We start from the raw sequence: 5,557 nt of genomic DNA on the forward strand, positions 1-5,557 counted from the left end.
AGGCAGCTCCTGAACGGCGGGCGGCTTACTGAAGGCAGCTCCCAACTGGCGGGCGGCTCTGGCAGCTCCTGACTCGGCGGGCGGCTCTGGCAGCTCCTGAACTGGCGGGCGGCTCTGGCAGCTCCTGACCTGGACGGCGGCTCTAGCGGCTCCTGACTGACGGACGTATAGCGGCTCTGACTGCGGACGCTCTCGGTCCGACTGACGGACGGCTCTCGAAGGCTCAGGACAGACGGGGGCTTGAACGGCTTGAGGACAGACGGGGGCTCTGAAGGCTGCAGGACAGGACGGGCAGCTTAGAGGCGGCTGGGCAAGACGGCAGGCTCATGACGGCGCTGGGCAGACGGCAGCGCAGGCGACGGCTGGGCAGACGGGCTAGGCAGGACGGCCAGCGCACAGACGGCGCTGGGCAGATGGGCAGCGCAGGCGGCGTCGAGAGACGGCAGACTCTGGCCTGCTGAGGCGCACAGTAGGCATGGTGCGTGGTGCCGGAACTGGTGGTACCGGGCTAAGGACAACGCACCTCAAGGCTAGTGCGGGAGCAGCAACAGGGCGTACAGGGCTCTGGAGACGCACAGGAGGCTTGGTGCGTGCTGCCGGAACTGGTGGTACCGGGCTGGAGACACGCACACAGGGCGAGTGCGTGGAGGAGGAACAGGGCTCTGGAAGACGCACGTGAAGCCTGGTGCGTGGTGGTTTGGCACTGGTGGTACTGGGCTAGGGCGAGGAGGTGGCACCGGATATCCCGGACCGTGAAGGCGTACTGGAGCTCTTGAGCACCGAACCTGCCCAACCTTACCTGGTTGAATGCTCAACAAAGACTAAACAAAGGAAATAAGGTCAGGAACGTGACAGAGGGGGAATAGTCTTTGTCGTGCCCTCTTCACGACTGTCTTGGTGTGTTTGGACCATTCTAGTTTGTTGTTGATGTGGACACCAAGGAACTTGAAGCTCTCAACCTGCTCCACTACAGCCCCGTCGATGAGAATGGGGGCGTGCTCGGTCCTCCTTTTCCTGTAGTCCACAATCATCTCCTTTGTCTTGCTTACATTGAGGGATAAGTTGTTATTCTGAGCTTTAAGGGTACTATGGTGTTGAACGCTGAGCTGTAGTCAATGAATAGCATTCTCACATAGGTGTTCCTTTTGTCCAGGTGGGAAAGGGCAGTGTGGAGTYCAATAGAGATGGCATCATCCATCTGTGGATCTGTTTGGGCGCTATTCAAATTGGAGTGGGTCTAGGGTTTCTGTGATAATGGTGTTGATGTGAGCCATTACCAACCTTTCAAAGCACTTCACTACGGACGTGAGTGCTACGGGTCGGTAGTCATTTAGGCAGGTTGCCTTAGTGTTCTTAGGCACAGGGACTATGGTGGTCTGCTTGAAACATGTATTACAGACTCAATCAGGGACATGTTGAAAATGTCAGTGAAGACACCTGCCAGTTGGTCAGTACATGCTCGGAGCACACGTCCTGGTAATCCGGCTGGCCCCGCAGCCTTATGTATGTTGACCTGTTTAAAGGTCTTACTCACGTCGGCTCCAGAGAGCGTGATCACATTGTCGTCCGGAACAGCTGATGCTCTCATGCATGCCTCAGTGTTGCTTGCCTCGAAGCGAGCATAGAAGAGCTCATCTGGTAGGCTCGTGTCACTGGACAGCACGCGGCTTTGCTTCCCTTTGTAGTCTGTAATAGTTTGCAAGCCATGCCACATAAGACGAGCGTGATATCCGTATCGCCGTAGTGATTTAGCTCGTCTGGTAGGCTCGTGTCACTTGGCAGCTCGCGGCTGTGCTTCCCTTTGTAGTCTGTAATAGTTTGCAAGCCCTGCCACATAAGACGAGGGTCGGAGCCGGTGTAGTATGATTCAATCTTAGCCCTGTATTGACGCTTTGCCTGTTTGATGGTTTGTCGCAGGTCATAGCAGCATTTATTGTAAGCTAGTTAGAGTCCCGCACCTTGAAAGCGGCAGCTCTACCCTTTAGCTCAGTGCGAATGTTGCCTGTAATCCATGGCTTCTGGTTGAGGTATGTACGTACAGTCACTGTTGGGACGACGTCCTCGATGCACTTATTGATAAAGCCAGTTACCGATGTGGTGTATTCCTCAATGTCATCGGAACAATCCCGGAACATGTTCCAGTCTGTGATAGCAAAACAGTCCTGTAGTTTAGAATCTGCTTCATCTGACCACTTTTTTTATAGACCGAGTCACTGGTGCTTCCTGCTTTAATTTTTGCTTGTAAGCAGGTATCAGGAGGATAGAGTTGTGGTCGGATTTACCAAATGGAGGGAGAGGGAGAGCTTTGTACACGTCTCTGTGTGTACAGGTGATCTAGAATTTTTTCCAGATGTGCAAAGCTCTTAGAGACTTACCCAGAAAGACTCACAGCTGTAACCGCTGCCAAAGGTGATTCTAACATGAATTGACTCAGGGCTGTGAATTCTTACGTAAATGAGATATTTCTGTATTTCATTTTCAATACATTTGCTAACATTTCTAGAAACATGTTTTCACTTTGTCATTATGGGGTATTTTGTGTAGGTAGATGTGTGACAAAAATATCAGTTTAATCCATTTCTGGCTCTAACACAGCAAAATGTGGAAAAAGTCAAGGGCTGTGAATACTTTCTGAAGGCACATAAATCAACTGACACAGCAGAATATTGTTAGACACAGTCAGTGAGGCTTGAGAAGAGAACCATATGCCCAGTTGATCCAGATCTCTGAAATATGAAGTATGTGTAACCACCAGACAGAAGGATGATATTATATAGGCCTAGCTTTGTTTTGGTTCATTAGTCAAGTGCAGAACGGTCCCTTCCTGAGAGACAATGGCTTGTTTAAGATGTCTCCTCTCATATTTGATCAGTGAGCACACTAATTTGTCCAATTAAGCGGCTATTAACTACAAAAATATAAACAGCTGCAATCATTCATTATCTCTGTGTCTTTGCTTTAGCTTGCCATAATGTGATCAATAGCTTCGTTTGTTTTCAATTATTAACACTAAAGCCATTAGGAGGGCTAAAAGGGAATAGGTGTGGGGCGCCAGGTAGCCTAGTGGTTAGCGTGTTGGACTAGTAACCGAAAGGTTGCAATATTGAATCCCCGAAGCTGACAAAGGTAAAAATCTGTCATTCTGCCCCTGAACAAGGCAGTTAACCAACTGTCCATAGGCCGTCATTGAAAAGAAGAATTTGTTCTAAACTGACTTGCKTAGTTAAATAAAAATAAATAGGTGAATATGTCAATAGAACATGTTGTTGTTTAAACAGATATTTGTCCTTCATTATAAACCATAATACTGAAATACAAACTATTTCATTCTAAAACAATTTTGGTGTGGAAAATTGCTTCATGGTAGAACAGTAACTACTCCTATCAAACGGTCATTATCACTTTGGATACCTCATGATGCAGTTGCATTGACTCTCTCAGACCTGTATGGATTTCAGATGAAGACAGCCAGGAGAGGGCATATAGCAGGCTTACTGGAYGAGTCAGGGACACCAGACACCACATCCAGGTTTTCACTGATCAATCAAGCTGATCCAAAAGCCTCGCTAAACATTCCCATCTCCCCTGAGATCAAATACAATACTAAGACAAATGCGGACCATTGGATCCCTGTGTGGCAGTAAGTTTTCTATGTATGTCTAACAAAGCAAATGTAGCATATTGGGCAAAGTTGGCCTAGAGCACTGTGATGGCGGCCTGTCTCACATTCCCGCTGAAATGTAAGCCCTGCTTGTTCACTGTCTGCTAAATGATAATGTTTCCAAATCTTGTTACTGATTTTAAACATGTGTTTGATTATGAAATTGCTAACAAGAGCCCCAGTCTTCTGTGTCATTCGAGTTAATGTATTTTGTTTGTTTGTGCATTTTGAGTGCTTCCACTGTGTTTGATCGTTGCTGCTTCTGGAAGCTTCGCTCGTTATATATGAGGTTATATACGAGCAGATCTGTGCATGTAGACTGTATCCCGCGGATGCTCGAGAAGCGTGCACCCCTTTTCCTGTGGATTCTGTCATTTTGTCAATTGATTACCTTGTTTATTGAAAATGTATACTGGTTTAATTGAGAATGGTCTGTGAATAATATTATGATGACGATAGTCTTCTTTTAGATGTTTCTAAAATCCTTAGCTTCGCAAAGGGGACTTAAACTACTTTGTTGGTTATGTGCACCCCTGCATGTTGTGGCAGTGGTTTTGTCCAGAGAGGCACTTGGCAATTTTACCTGAGGTGCGTTCACTTTGCTTCAACGGTTTCTATGTTGCGTGACGTTTTTCCAAAATGGTCAGCACCGTTTTCAACAGTGTTTGAGGTACGTRTGCTCCCATTTGGTGGGTGTGGCAAGTTGTGGGCTGATCAATATGGGTGTGACCATCTGAAATTGCAAAACTCATGTAGTACACCATACGGTAAATTCCCTCTGAACCACCATAATCACAACGTTTTGGTCACTCAGTACAGCACTGTTTCTGTTGAATTCAATGTTGCACACAATTCTATCCAGTCGATGCTGCTGAGGAGAGGAAACCATGCGTTTGATGTGTTTAAAACCATCCCAATGACGCCTTTCCAGCCATTATTATGAGTCGTCCTCCCCTCAGCAGCCTCCACTGGTTCTATTGTACTGAACGCAACCCTGGCTTTGCCAGTATTTTGTAAGCTCCGAAAAGGAACGTATTTGTTTGTGAGRAAGCTGTATTTTCTTTCACAGTACCCATAGCCTYTTTCCCCAAATCCAGTTTTGGATTGAGGACGGCTTGATTCATTTGTAGAAAAACATTTTTGGTTGTGTTTGTATTTTTTTGTGTCCGATTACAGTTGATTCCTAACCCGCATGCATGTCCCACCAGTCCCCATGCATGTACCCACCAGTCTCCACACCCACTGCATGTTACCCACCAGTCTCCACACCCCATGCATGTACCTGCCAGTCCCCACACCCCATGCATGTACCCACCAGTCTCACACCCCATGCATGTACCCACCCCGTCTCCACACCCCATGCATGTACCCACCAGTCCCCACACCATGCATGTACCTACCAGTCCCTCACACCCCCATGCATGTACCCACCAGTCTCCACACCCATGCAATGTACCTGCCAGTCGCCCACACCCCATGCATGTACCCACCAGTCTCCACACCCCATGCATGTACCCACCAGTCTCCACACCCCATGCATGTACCACCAGTCCCACACCCATGCATTGTACCTACCAGTCCCCACACCCCATGCATGTACCCACCAGTCTCCACACCCCATGCATGTACCCACCAGCTCTCCACACCCCATGCATGTACCAACCAGTCTCCACACCCCATGCATGTACCTACCAGTCCTCACACCCCATGCATGTACCCCACCAGTCTCACACCCCATGCATGTACCCACCAGTCCTACACCCCATGCATGTACCCACCAGTCCCCATGCATGTACCCACCAGTCCCAACCCCATGCATGTACCCACCAGTCTCCACACCCCATGCATGTACCACCAGTCCCACACCCCATGCCATGTACCTACCAGTCTCTACAT

The sequence above is a fragment of the Salvelinus sp. IW2-2015 genome, unplaced genomic scaffold (assembly GCF_002910315.2).
Source record: "Salvelinus sp. IW2-2015 unplaced genomic scaffold, ASM291031v2 Un_scaffold2801, whole genome shotgun sequence".
Classification (NCBI taxonomy): Eukaryota; Metazoa; Chordata; class Actinopteri; order Salmoniformes; family Salmonidae; genus Salvelinus; species Salvelinus sp. IW2-2015.